Source organism: Haliaeetus leucocephalus, unplaced genomic scaffold (genome assembly GCF_000737465.1).
Source record: "Haliaeetus leucocephalus isolate CR32 unplaced genomic scaffold, Haliaeetus_leucocephalus-4.0 Scaffold240, whole genome shotgun sequence".
In the NCBI taxonomy this organism is placed as follows: Eukaryota; Metazoa; Chordata; class Aves; order Accipitriformes; family Accipitridae; genus Haliaeetus; species Haliaeetus leucocephalus.
The window spans coordinates 9,546,937-9,562,942 of record NW_010972676.1 but is presented as its reverse complement, the minus strand read 5'-3'; positions in this window follow the sequence as shown (position 1 = coordinate 9,562,942).

Below are 16,006 nucleotides of genomic sequence, written 5' to 3'. Positions count from 1 at the left end.
TATGACCTGTTCTGGTTTGGTTAATTAGTTATTTTTCTAAAAGTTCTACAAGTTTCACCTGCCTCCAGCACAGGGCTGGGAGCATTTTATCCCCTGTTCTGGAACAGGGACGTGAAATCCATCTACCCCATATCCACAGGCAAAGCGATGCCTGCTCATACAACATTAACCCAGATATGGCCTGATTTATAAAACTCATAAATTTCTGCTTGAATCTGCTGTGTCAAGGTTTGAAGCTGTACTCTACCATTTCATTTCCACTAAGCTACTACTACTATGCTGTAGTCTAGAATACCAGGTGGTATGCGAGAATTCGCCTCTGCAATCGCTCCTTGCAGCTGCCAAGACAAGGCACAGCACTTTACCCTCCAGTTCCAAAGACCAAGGGCAAAGCAGGGAAGTGAACTCCAGTCTTCCAAGTCCCACAACAGATTACAGGTCACTGCTCCACTTCTCATCTCATTTGCTTTAATACAATAAGCTATAGTATTAACAAGCATGTCATGTAAAGCAAATCTGAAATAGTGACGTTCTCTGTGAAACCGGAATGCTGAGGCGATACAAGTCAATACTACTAGCCCTGCAGAGCTGTGTGCATGAGTTACTGCTTTCTAACTCTGTTTTCTGATGTTTATAAATACAGTAATTCATAACACACTAGTTGTGGTTAGATCACTTTTGCAAGTAACAGAGAACAGCAAGGAAGTTAAATATGTGTATTTCTGCAATACAGTGTGTTCTGGGCTCCCTACCCGTTAGCAAACCATTTCCAGATGAAAAATATATGCACAAAGCTGCTTCCATGCAACAAGTAGCTTTTATTTAGGACTTGAGAATACCAGGCAAATCAGTATTGGAAATACAGAAACAAGATTTTTCTCATAGATCTCTTGATAAGAGACAACACTTCTGGTTTTCAGAATACAAAATCAGATTGACTGCAAGAACAATGTACCCCTTAATCTGAAGCAAAATCATCCCAGTTTTGAGATGGGCTTTACATTCTACTTGATGAAAACTTCAAGATTAAGTATTCTGAACTATTTGCATATTTTATGTAATTTAAATATAACATATTAGCTTTCCAGTAAATTAGGGAGTACAGAAGCAAAGTATACAATATAAAATACTAAACACTTGTGCCATAATAAGCAACAAATTAAGGGACACAAAAATAAAGTTTCTCCACAGAATCTCTAACGTGGTTAAATTCAAAGAACTCTGACCCAAAGTAAAGGTTGGATACAGTGAATCTGCTAAAGTAGCACTTGCTAGTGGTCTTACTATGCACAACCTTTGCCTTGCTCAAAGTTCAGTAGCAGCACACACAGGGTATCCAAGCTCTGTCAAGAGAAGCGCAGACATGTAAGGAAAATGAAAGCACAGTAGAAATTTGAATACACTCAAACCATAGATCTTAATTCTCTTTTATGCTATCTCAACATCTTTCATGATCAATTTGAAATATTTTAAGTATTTGTTTCATTCCCCAACAACATAAATATTTAATCAGAAAAAAGAACACGAAATACATAAGGACTTAATGTTTAACATAAACATACCAACTATCCACTATTAAGAGACTGTTCCCACTAAAAAGTGTTTTCAGAACTCTCTGTGAATAAAAGAAGCTTATGTTCTCATGGAAATGAAATAGAATAAACAAGAATAAGAGTTGTTACAATCTACAGTAGAAAAGGATGGTCCTATTATGCCCTTCAAAGAAGTTCAAGCCTACTACTTGCAGGCAAACAGCTTGGAAACAGAGCTAAGGGTGCACAAGTTCAAATGCCTGGATGAATTCAGAAGCTAGGAATATGTGCTACCAACCTATTGCAATTCAGTTCTAAAACACCCTAATCAAGCCTTACAGTTGGTCTAAAGGGGATTAGTTACTTTTGCATTCAGGTACAGAACATCTTCCAGAGGCTCACAATGCACCTTATTGGATAGTATCACAGCAAAGGTACCAGAGTTAAGGCCAAGTTTTTCAGTTGTATTCCAGCAACTTCAACTGGAGTCAGCTGAATTTGTGGATTTTCAGCACCTCTAATAATGATGCCATAAATAAGCTAGGGAAAAACTTTAGAAACAAATAACTCAAGTACAATGCAACTGCAATGAGATTCCTTCCAAGACAGACAGAAACAGTTCTTGTTTAGTGCTGCCATAGAAATGCAAGCGTTAGTGTAAACAGAAAGGTTCCTCAAGGTCTCATTTCCACAGTTCATTACCATGACAGTGTGCTTCCCCTTCCCTTCCTCTCCTCCCACACCATGACCTTTATTTCCCATAAACCTGCTCAAGTGATAACCATCAGTGGCAGCTGTATTGGATGGTCGGGTCACGTGGATTCGGGGGAGACGGGTAACAACACAACAGCTAAGGGCTAATTTGAGCAATGCACCCACCTAACAACAGTGCTGGTCAATGTCTGACTCAGGCCAAATTTGAAAGAAACTAACATCTGTAGCCGGTATGTAAATATGACTATAAGCCAATTATCTTACTCCATAAATAGTGGACAGCCCAGAGCCCATTGAGTTCTCCCGTATGGCAGCAGGCTGCATGCCATGATCTCCCCTCAAGTAGGGACACCTCTCAACGTTACTCCTTGAGGTTGAGAGAATCTTTATCGCATCAGATACTCGGTAACTGAATTGGGAATAAGAGCGCTGAAACTTTGGAATCTTAGCTAAGTGATACAAAGGATTGATTGCACATATATAATCCTTTAGACATAAACCATTGACCAAGTCTGGGACTAAGTCTGGATCCAGCTGCACCTAAACTCCCCCCTGAGAAGGTGTTTAGAATGCAAGGGGGTCCTTTCTGAACATCATGACTCAAAGGGAGGGTCTCCCTTACAGTTTTATCTGATCCAGTCCTCTATGCAGTAAACAATCAAGTGTACCTTGCCATCACATCTTGTTAAACCACTGTCGCATTTACTATCAAACTTCGTTAAATCACTGTTTCGTATCAATAAACAAATTTCTACCTCTCTCTGAGTGAAGTGCATCACTCCATCCACGACAATTATATACATGGAAAGTCACAGACATACTTGCTAACATTTTGATTTTACAGTAAGAAACTCTTGCATCCAGCAGTAAAACCTGCGTGCTGTTAATGGCACACAAGGACAGGTAAGAATAGGCAATAACAGTGACAGGAGAAGTGGGATCAGGGAATTCCCTTGGGAAACATGAGATCATGCAGAAGACCTTCCCTTTGTTGAGCAAACCCTAGAACAAGTGTCTTCTCTAGACTATTAGAAAATGTACATTTGTGGAAACCACTAGGATTGTAATACATGTGATCTTTGTGCATGTGGTACTAACCTTCCCAATGTAAATCATTTTAGTGTTGCTTTAGCTTCCACCACACAGTCCATAGTCTAGAATAATTTTTACCTTTTACTAATACAGTTAAAACTAGTGCTCACAAAGGAAATTCACAAATCCTGGTATAAAACTCATGAAACTTGCAGCCCATTTCTGAAAGCTGTGTGGCTTACCCCTGAGACACCCATTCTCCCCTCTTCAGATATATAACATAGTTACAATTAGGTTTGCTTCTATTCAGTTATATTCACATGCATTTACACTGAAAAATTTTATTCACATTAAGCATTAACATGTTTTCCTTAGCTCAAGAACACCACCAAGCCTGCCCACTATAACTCAAAATAATAATGGTAACAGAAATGAAGCAACCCCATCATCTCATCTTTTTATCCAAGAATCTTAAGTTGAGTTTCTGAATATAAATTAAACATTTAAAGGCACTGTTCTGAAAGCAACAACCTTGCTTTTCCATTTTACACATGGCAATGTCTGTATTCAAGTAATCCATGGTTGCAAACCTACAATCAAATTAATTAGCAAGGTATTAACAGTTACGATGGGGCTCAGGACAGATTAAGGTGACTTGGTAGAAGAAACTTCTTTACAAGTGTAAACACCATAATGTTTACACTCATCCCAGAAGCATTTGCCTGAGCCTTGAACAGAAGCCAGATTTGTCTGTCTTTCAACAAGTTCAATCAACTTAATACACTGTTTCATTTTATAGGACCTTTTCTTATCTCTTCTCACTGGCAGTTATCATTTGCCCTCTGGATAGATCATCTGATACTCTCCCCAAATCAGTTATTTTTACTGAAACTTACATCCCATGCTTCCTAGTCATTGTGCTTTGCCATTAGCATTGGATGCGGTGCCTCGGATGCTACCACCAAAAGCAAGGAAAAAAGAGGGGATGAACTAACAGAACAGCCACCATAGCACAGGGTGCCAAACCCAGAAATTGTGGCAAGATGAATGCCTACTAAGGTGAAAGCATCATAGCAGTTTTACCATGCAAATGCATGTTAGATGGAAAGAATCTATCATTAACAGATAGGAAATCTGATGAGAAACTAGGAACCAGCTTGTAATAAAACCCATTTGATTACCAGTCACTGATCTGAAGAATATAGGTTTTGGGGTTTTTTAAGTCCAAACTTGGTTTCTCTGTGACATTTCATTAAAGTAAACCACACTAAAATATAAATGGAAAAGCAAGTTCACTCAGGCACTCCATCCTCAAGTCATTCTTTTGTGCCTAGGCTGACATTACATATCAAGTTTACAACAGCAAAAGGAAATGAGTTAAGACACGCCAGCAAATGATACTTAATCTCTTTCTTTCTCTGTCTAGGTTTATGCACATAAAGCTTTTGTTAGCATGCAACTACAATGACAAATAAAAATTGCATATTTTTATAGGAAATTCCTATATAAATATTCTCCTATATATCTTAATTAGGAAACAAATCCTGAAATTCTTATTGAAACATTTGCATCAATACGAATTTTTGTCTGTGCATGTAGCAAAACTCATGCTCAGAGCTCACAATGTGTTGACAAAACCCTCATTTGACAGAAGGGCTTTCTGGGTGTCCCAGTACTCTACAAATAAGGTTCACAACTTGGGGGGTAATGCTTTAATTATTCTTGTACTTCTTTATTAAACTACAGCACTGCTAGTTAATTACTAAACGGAAATGCTAACCAGAAGCAATAGTCATAAACCCAACTTTTCAAAAACAATCACAAGTCAGACCCTAACCAAGTAAAAAAAAAATGAAATGGCAAAGGGTTTTAAAATTACTTATATGGAATGACATCCATCTTCTGTTTTAGGATACTTCACATTATTCTCAGATTAACTTTTCAAGCTTTTCTCTGTAAGTGGAAGGACTAGAAATTTGTTTTAAAATTAAACAGATCCTCACATAACTTCTCAACTTCAAAAACCGTGACTTCTGAGAATATCTTCAGTTTTCATGGAAAGCTCAGTCAAATTGTGAGAACTGATGATGTGAAAGTCACTGACTCACCATCTTCTGGTCTGCCTCTAAATTACCATTTAAATAGTATGTTTCTAAAAGTGATAGTGCTATTAAAGTCAAGTAGTTGCAATGTTATCTCCACCTCAGCATTTACAGTAAGGAAACAAAAGTAATCAGAAACATTAAAATACAACAAATAGCACAGCTTTTCACTATCTACCAACTTCTAGCACAGCAACTGTTATTACCAATTTCACAGCCAAAATTCCGCTGCTGCTACTAGCAATTTACAATTTCACGTTATGAGCTTCACAGTTTTTCAGTTTGCTGGATTTTGCATTCCATCTACTACAATCAAAGTATACTCACCCTCAACTGTTCAATCTGCTACAGTATCACTGATTTTTTTTACAGTATCTTTTGCAAGGCTGTCAGTTTTTGTCCCAAGCCTCTACTTCTTCCAGATTCGGTGCCTCTTGAGAGGTAGGACATACTGTACTCGGTGTGCTTTGCTAAGGAATTTATCCTTCTATGACACTCATAACTTCAGAAAAGTATCTTTTTCTTAAGCCAACCGGAACATTATGAACCACTTTTCTCCAAGCATGAAAATAACATTTCGCTAGCACGTAACTTATAAAGCAAAACTATGAACAAAGCTATCAGTGAACAAACAGCCTAAGAGGCAGAAGGGGAGGCAGATCTTAAAACAGCGCAACTGCAACACTCCAGAAAACTACTGCCTTTATCCTTCCGTGTGCCTGCTCTCTGGTAGTCTGAAGCAGGAAACCTCAGCTTGCTACAAATACTAAAACTCCAGCGGAGTGCCACAGGCTAACTCTTACTAATGAACTTAGTTTTAAGGTCACCCCAGAAGTTAATCATGTGAAGATCATTAAGAGTAACAATAGAAACGCACATTCATTCTCCTGCCCTCAGCAATTCAATTTACATCCACTTATTCTTCATATTCTAGCTAATTGCAATTACTAAATAATACCAAATAGATGTGTGTTGCCAGAGATACTTTTCAGTTTTCATTAATTATCAGATGGCAGTATGGCCTTCTGTCACCTGCTAATTCCTCATTCAACTCTACATGGTTCAAAAGATTATCAGAAGATTAGACTGATCAGCTACTATACTACAAGCAAGCCAGGATTTTCTGTCATGGAAAATTCATAGGTTATTTTTGTTTTTCTTTTTTCATTGGTCAAGCTAGAGGAAAAAAAGAGGGTCTTCTACGATACACGGCAAAAGCAAATGGCAGCATTTTAAAACCATCCAGTCTCTGTAAGAGTCCACAGATGCATAAATGCTACCCGCTTGCCAGTTCATAGCCTTAAGGAGCTGTGTTTGCTGAAGTGCTGAGGATGAAAGGAGCACATTAATAACGACTGAGGAACTAAAACTAACTAGGGTATTGTTTGTAGCTTCTAAACTACAAAATTATTTGGAGCAGACATGAAGTTCATTTGCTGGTACTGTAGTTCTTAATAATTAGGCCAGAAGAAAACATCTCCAGTTGTTGTTGCCAACTGTCAATTTTAATAATATTTTGAAGAGGAAAAAAGAAAAAAATTTCTGAGCAAATTTTTTGCAACTAAATTATTCAAAACCTCAGCCTTAGGATTCACGTGATAGGAAATACCTTTCATTTAAGAATATAAAGTTGTTTCTGATGCTTAGGTGAAAACTTTACTGTCTTACAAACATCAGAAATAAACATTTAAAAAAACTTTACAAAAATCTTGGGTTTAGACAAATGCTTTGATTTTATTTTTTTTAAATAGTTTCAGCTGGCAACATGAGCAGACATCCCTAAGCATTTAAATCATACATTGCAACTATGCAAAAAAAAAAAAAGTCACGAGTTTAAAAAAAAAAAGTCTAAATATAAAATATAGCCAGGCACTTCTACTCAAACAATACATATCTAACATTTCATTCATGTGCTGCAAAACAATGCATAAAGATGTCCATGATTTTATTAACTGGAAATTTTGTTTCCTTTTTCAAGTATTATAAAAACATTCATCTTACAAAATAGTGCTAGGCTAGTAACAACCCTTACAAACCTAAAAATGACAGTTCAAAAACATTAGTTTTTGCTTTAAAATTAATGACTGGAAGTTCCATAAACTGAGAAAGATATGCTTATACAGTTATCTACAGTCTAGTAAGTATAGGGCACAAGGCTTACTACACAGAACATCCTGTAAGCTGGTCATGCAGATTACCTTTGTAAGGAGTCTCTAGAGCAGATCTTACAAGATACACATTTTATTTCACATAATATTTTAACTAAATACGCAAACATTTTGGATTTTTTGTTAGCTACAAGTCTGCACCAAGGGGCTCATCCTCCTCCCACTAACCTTCACAAAAACTGAATAACCCTAATAATAATTGTTTACTGTGATTTTACACAGTTACAATTCATGAAAAATAACTCATATTTCCAACTCTCCAAAACTAATGCTCGAGCATTAAACAGTAATCTATATTTAAATCCTATTTTAAAATTTCTAAACATGGCACAGAAATATTTATTGTGCTATTACTATCCATTAGCAAGCCAACACTATTCTTACCTTCCATACTTTCATTCAAATATGAGGGACAAGCTATCCCATTATTACTGGTCTATCTCCCTCTGATTGAGGAGTCCAGCTCAAAGCAATACAACTGAGTCACATTTTAATGAAGAACTTCTTAGGTAGCAGAGAGACTACAGTTGCACCCAATTACTCATCCAGCATATACTTATTTGATTGAGAAGGACTGATATGGATTAACCCTATTGAGTTTAATTTCCTTGATCTTAATTTACTTAGTAAAAAAGCAGAATGGTAGCTTAAAGAATAAATTATATGGCAGAAGAATTTGTTCCATAGATTAATCACCACACAAAAAAAATGTAAGGAGAGAAAGCATGCAGAAATTTTGGAATGCCACAGAAGTATGTGCTCAATTACTATAGATAATTTCTACTTTCCCCAAGGCAGTCTATCAAACAGAACTTGATTAAAAAGCCCAGCATGGCTGACCCAGTAGCTGTCTTTCACCACAACGGGAGAGCTGCCATTTTAGGGTGCAAGCCACCTTATGGAAACAAACTGTCGTGGTTTAACCCCAGCCAGCAACAAGGCACCACGCAGCCGCTCACTCACTTCCCCCCACCCAGTGGGATGGGGGAGAGAACTGGGGAAAAAAAGGAGAACACATGGGTTGAGATTGACAGTTTAATAGGACAAAAAGGAAGAAAATAATAATGATGATGATGATGATGATAATAGAATTGGAATGTACAAGTGATGTACAATGCAATCGCTCACCACTCACTGACCAATGCCCAGTCGGTTCCCGAGCAGCAACCCACCCCCGCCCAGGCCAACTCCCCCAAGTTTATATACTGGGCATGACATCACATGGTATGGAATACCCCTTTGGCCAGTTCGGGTCAGCTGCCCTGGCTGTGTCCCCTCCCAACTTCTTGTGCCCCTCCAGCCTTCTTGCTGGCTGGGCATCAGAAGCTGAAAAATCCTTGACTTGAGACTAAACACTACTTAGCAACAACTGAAAACATCAGTGTGTTATCAACATTCTTCTCATACTAAATCCAAAACATAATGCTATACCAGCTACTACAAGAAAAAAATTAACTCTGTCCCAGCCAAAACCAGGACACAAACATAACACAGAGTGTCAAAAAGAGGGATTTGCTCTGGCATGACAAACAAGTCCTGCGTGGCCATTATGTCCTTTTTGGTAGGACGTGACCAAACCACCTTGCCCGTGCTCAAGAAGCCAACTGCGAGGTTTGAGTTTCAGGCAGAACAGAGAGTCTTAAAGATTTTTGCAAATTTGGGGGGAGTATACACATTAGTTTTTGGTTTTTTTAATAGAGATTTAAAAAAAAGATTGCATTCCCTTTCAATACCATCTTTATGCAAAAGCTCTATCACCTTGATACACATAGCATTACCAAACTGCAAGAGGCAACTGAAATTTTGCCAGACTTAATTTTATTAGAATGACTTAAAAAAAAAAGAAAAAAGTTGGAGTAATTCCCATATACACAATGGAAACTTCCACTTTGCAATGGTGTACCCACATGTACATTTTAGTTAATGCTGATAAAGTTATATTTTACTTTATTCAAAACATTACAGAGTACCCAACATTGTAGCTTACAGAGGATATATATTTTCCATGTATGTTTAGCAATATTTATCTGGAGACACATAGTAATAGCAGAAAAAATGAAATCCCTTCGGAAAGATCAAAGATATATAAATAGCAATGATTAAGATGAACAAGATAGCAGCTTTTGGAAGAATTTGTCCAATAAGCCTTGAATGAGTGAAGGAGTTACCTGTGGATACAACTCTAAGCACATGATAACTCTCTTTTAAATCAATAGAATTATCAATAAAATGTAAATTTATTTCTGTGCTATAACATTTTGCTAATTTGGGATGTGAAAAATATTCGGCCCCATACAAATAAGTGGCTGATAAAGGTGATGACAAATAAAGCAAAATATATCTTTATATTCAGTTATGAGTTGTTTTCTCACTGAATACGTCATGTTACCTAAGGGGGGAAAAAGATCAATCAGATACTCAATCAGAGTCAAGTCCTGATGCCAGCTATATCACTGGCAAAATCCATACTAGTTTCAATTAAATATATCTTGGTTCTATAAATCAAGCCTAGTAGGACTAGAAACATCACAGAGGTAAAATACTTTGGTCAATAGAAAAGAAGAATTTCATACTGCTTTATATTGACCTGCCTTTAGGATATGAAAGAACAGAATCTAGTTTCCCTTTGTCATAAGGGGATAAACTAATGCAAAGAGAAATGGTAGGGCATGTGGAAACAACATGGAAGAAAGGGAGACATGGAGCTAAAAGAGGAGCTTGATAAATCAGCAAGACAAAAACCATTCCAAACTATAAAAATTTCAGAAAATAAAAACCTATCAGGAAACCTGGTTTGAAAAGGAAGAGCTAGCTCCTGAAGCTCACACTGAGACAAATCCTTTAAATCAGCATTCAAGTAAATATAATCTTGCTGATATGGCCTAATATTTCAGCTTTTCTACATGTCAATGTTTTTAATCAGTCCATTGTACCAGTGATTATTAGTAAGATGAAATGATGAATACACTAAGTGAATTAAAGTGGGTAATGCTGGATCCAGCAGTAATTTTTTTTGCTAGTGCCTGTTATTTTTAAGGAAGCATCTACAAGAGAACCCTGGAAGTGGGTTGATAATCCTTTTCTCACCAAAAGCATGCATGTAGAAGCACACAATCTGCTTTATCCATAATTTATTTCTGATGCTTAACAATACCAGTCTCACTGATGAGCTATTGTGATGTACTACCTTTATTCTCCTTGGACACCTGTATGTAATAGCAGTAACTAAAGTACACACCTCCACATAAAAACCTGGAAATTCATCGAGTAATTTACATTTAGACATACCAAAACAAATAGTTATGTATATAATAAAGTAATGACTGACATTTAGTATTTCCTGCATGTAACCAGCTCAATCAAAGCTGAAATCATGTAATTGGTAATTTTATCACAAACATAATACACTGGAGAATAGATAAGTCACCCTTACTGTTTCATTTTGCAGCCCTTTCTTAAAGGTGTAGCAACAGTGATGCTTAAAAACCCCTTAATAAAGTGGGATTACATGACTGCAGAATTGTATCCATATTGATCTGACCAATGCCAGTTGCTTTCATTGTTAATAGCCCTTTGAATATCACAACATGACCACTAGTCAACTGTTTGCTCAGTGAATGTCAAGGCTGAAATGAGCTAGTGAGACAACATCTTACACAGAAGATCTTAAAACCTAGGTTTTAGCTTGATAAGCATTTACGGTTGCTTAGCTAGGTATCTTTTCCCAGCACTACATTTACAATTTATTGTTTCCTTATTGTCTGGCACAGTACAGTGGAGCTTTCTCCAGTAATAATTCTATTTGCTAGTATCAGATCCTTTTATTTGCTAGTTCTACTTTTATTTAATCCATTTATGTAGACCTATTGATTTTTTGAGATTTTATGGTAACAGTTATCAGGGATGTGAAGTATTTCACACATCATGGTGAATGCTATGAAAATACTTTAATTAATTACTGCAATAAGAAGGGTGGCAACTAAACATTAGACACAGACTTTATGTGAAGAGTTAAATGTAAGGGTACAATCATTTTAATTTAGGTATTTCCATACTACATGCTGTTAAGGTGGTGTCTATTCTGTTGACACAACCCTTACAGAGCAGTGAAAGCTCTAAGTACTGCAAAAATACTCATCAAGTAACACATGCGCCTCCAAAAGGCAATGAATACTGTTCCAACATATGCAAGTTAAATTTATTTCACTTCTAAAAAAAAAAAAAAAAAAAAGAGGGTAAAAGGACAAAAACCATTAATCCCCTTTTTCCTCCTCCATTGTGTTGGTTTGTATAGTAAGCCATGCAATGGGAAAAGTTGACATTTAGCAGAACTTTTATAAATACTCCCATGCATAAACTCTATTCTAGTCTTAATTTGTATGGAACACAGAACCAGATGGAAAATTATTTCTCCTCACATTAAATCTCTCAGAAAACAATTTTCCACTATGACAATTGTAGCTAGTACAGCTACTCAGATTTTCACTGAAGAAATTCTAATGAAAGAACCTATGTAATTACAAAGAGCCAGAATTTTCAAAAGTAGTTTAAATGACATTTTAAATTAAAACACTGCACAATTTTCTCCTAGCATGACTAGTACAGTTTTGCACTTTATTAAGGGATTTTTAGTCATCACTGTTGCTACAAGTTTAAAAAAAATTTCCAGAGCCAATTAAACCACAGAAAAATTTCTCCCATGAAATCATTATGACATTCTTTGGTTCTGCATTTTTTTTAATTTTTAAAATCAGCATTTAAGATTCTGCAAATTTCGCCTTAGGGAACTAGATTACAGGCATCTTAACTCTCATTCAAAAATTATCAGCTCAAAAAGTCTTGATGTTACAACACTGATCCTGGTAGCACATACATTTCTGTGCGTTTCCTCCACAGTTACTAGCCTCAAGAATAACTTCTCTTCTAGAAATACCAGAAAGCAAGAAACAAGTAACAAGAAGATATATACAGGCAACTACGTTTAATAGTAGTAGCTGTAGATAAGCAAAAAATAGTCATTGCTGCTATATAAATAATAATGCCAGGTTCCAAAAGAATGTATAATCTAACATGCTATCTCTCCAAATTACTCAAATGTTTAATTTTACATCATCAGGTTTATTCATATAAAAAATATGATAAATGCTTGCAGGGCTAGGACCTGTCTAGATTACATATAGAAATAAAAGACATGAGAAAAACAGATTTTAATGTCATATTTTCCTTCCTCACTTTTTTTCTTCTCTCTTTTGCCTGTTAGTTTTTGCTTAGTTGTTAGATGTTCAAATTCTTCTTTTAGGCTTCTGGCTTGCCTGTTGTCCTTACCACCATTTACTGTTTCAATTTTGTTTCAGTTTTTCACTTTTTTTTTTTTTTAATCATCAAACCAATATTCTGTACCCTTTCACTCCAGCCAAGTTGACTAAGTAACACAGGCATAGATAAGAACAGAGCACGCTGGAATACACATTTTTATGGTGTACAGGAACAATGCAATGTGTTCAAAGGTCAGGCAACTACTGTGACAACCACTTTCATGACTATATATGGAAATTCATCTTCAAGTAGTCATACAGACTATCAGGTGTTATTACAGCAACCATGCAAATGATAAGCCATAAGCATACCTTGATATTACATGAAGCTACTTAGTAGTACAGTTCAGAGGACCTCCATGCACCATCTTGCCTGCATTTCCTCTGACCACTGTATCAGCTTGTATAACGTTCATATTTCACAGTTCATGAAATCATCAAGGAACACACATTTGCATTTAAATGTTTTAGTGTAATCACTTGTGTTCACCTGCAAGAGACAGCTGAGATTTAACTGCAGTTACACTAACCACACCCACAGAGTGGATAAGCCCCAAGAAGAACAGTAATTCTACCTCAGAATTAAACAGAGGGAGTAGAAGTACAATCAACATGCCCTTGTGCTCTGGGACCTGCCAGCCCAAGGTAAAGTCACTCAGTGTCTGAAAATAAGTACATTGACCTGCAGAGGCGTGTGGTAAAGAAGCAACAAAAGCCAAAGAAGATAGAGGCCTCGGTGTGGAAGAATCATGCAATTATACAGTGAGAGGACTGCGCAAGTGGGGAAAAGGGGGGTGGTGTGTGTGTGAAGTAACATCAGCTTCAGCAGAAATCTTGGTAGTGCCACATACACTGGATTTGATACTTAGCTCTACCTATCTGCATGAATTTCCCCGACTTCCGCAACCTGCGAGCTCTGCACACCTATGACCCATTTCACCAATATGCATGCTGCACTGGACAAGAAAATACAGAATGGTCTCAAGGCACACTACTGTCATTAGTAATTTGTCACTCTCTCCAGCTGGATAACACCACACCTGGCTGCTCCTCCTGAGGGTCAAGAGACATAAAAGCATAAAATAATGGGATAAGGAAGAAACAAGGAGATGAATTAAGAGTTTATTGAACTGCTTACCGTGTGTTCAAGAAAAGCAAGGAACGAAGTCAGGTGTTTCAGTTGGTGCTTCTTTGGAGGGTTTGGGGAGTGCTAGGTTTTGTGAGTGCCCATAAAAATGTTTTCATGGGGAGCACCTAGAAGAGTTCTTACATCCTCGCAGCACAATGAAGTTATTATGGGCAGTCTTACATAGAATCTTATAAGACCACGGTAGCAGAAGGAACTTGATGATATGGTCAGAAGGCAGTAGATGGGGCTTTATTACCAGGAAGGAAAAAAGTCTCCTAACTTCACTCCCAGTGAAGAATGGAGAGCAGGAGAGCTCTCTTTATTGAGCTGCTATAAGTACTTATCACAAAAAAGAAAAAAGCCTGAGTTACATGCTTGGTAAATACTTAAAGAAACACCACAAATTAAAATAGCATTCTACCTATGACAAATGCAAGCACTTCTACAATACATGTATTAATATGACCTCGCTGTTGACTCAGGAGACTTCCAGGCAAAAGGACTATTTTTTGGTTTTTTGGTTTGGGTTTTTTTTCATTAAGCACTTTGGGTGCCCCACTTATGCTTTACCAACAACAAGTAAAATCACCTATGATTCAATAAACTTATATTTCTTAGGATTGAAAGCTAAAGAATAATATAGCCTGCTCAAACTCTCTTAAGATCCCAACAGATATCTTGCTATCTTTTTTAAGTTTATCAGGGATGACATGGGAATTGTAATTCTACATCAAATTCACAAGTAGTGCAATTAACACCTTTCTTAGTGTAATTGTTGTCTCAGGCTTGGAAGTCTACATTCAGAATGTTGTTTTCACAATAGATTTTTTCAGTTGATATTGTGTAGAAAGTTGAGTTCAAAATAACACTGATAACAAAACCCAGACATACCTGGTCTTCCTGGAGCCCTAAATTTCTACTTAACAAAAACACGTAAAAGGTACGTGGTTTCTGCTTTCTCTCAAAAGGTATTTAATATCAGCTGGTAGAAAACATTGCAATATGTGTTGAAAAACAAACTAAGATAAAACCCAGTTATGTTTTGTAAAGTTCCTCAAAGTATTCCAGGTCCTTCCCATGTTAGGGAACCTTTGAAAGGTCAACAGAATTTCTAATGAAAGAGCATACATGTATTTTGCAGGATAAATGTAACCATCTATGAATGAAAAATTAGTAACAGGTTCCCCAAAAGCACCCATCTGAAATAATTAACTGAAATACACACACGCACCCACTTCATCGACTGTTTTACATGCGAGAGACACAGCCCTAGCACAGTGGAAACAGGCAAAAGAATTAGTAGCCTCTGAGAGGATTTTATTTCAGCCCAGAAACAATGCTAAGACAAAGTTCACAAACGCATGCAGAAAGAGCTATACCTCCTAATTAGAAAAACAAAGCTCAGACTTCAATTTTCCCTCACGTACTCTCCCTGCTATTCCTATTGAGACATAAACCCCTTTATTTTATCCTTTTATACTCTGAATTCTTGCAGACTTGCTACACAGGTAGGGCCCACACGCACAGGTCATAAGCTGACGTTCACCAGCACGTCCCAGGACCGCTACTAAAACACACCTTTCGCTCCGGTGTAAGGCGGCACGTAACTCTCCACACACTGTAGGATGTTTAAGTAGCCTTTCGCGTTTCTCCTCTAAACCTTTCGTACTTTATGCGTTTAAGTGCGCTCACTCCCTCAAAGGAGCAGAAAACAACATATGCTAAGAGTAAAAAACAAACAAAAAAAAACCCCGAACCCGCAGCACCAACAACCCATCCCACAGCAGTGTTTTAAACATGGTTTAAATACGCTCCTCACCGCTACCTACAGGGAGGAGTGCTGGGCCGGTGGGCGCCGAGCCCCCACACCTGCCAGAATGCGCCCCCCCCACCACCTAAGCGAACTGGGCTCGCCGCCCCGGACACGGTGAAGGGGTGACACCGAGAAGGGGTGACACCGAGAACGGCAACCCGCTCGCCCCCCCGCTCCCGCCCTACCTGCCGGCCGCCGCCT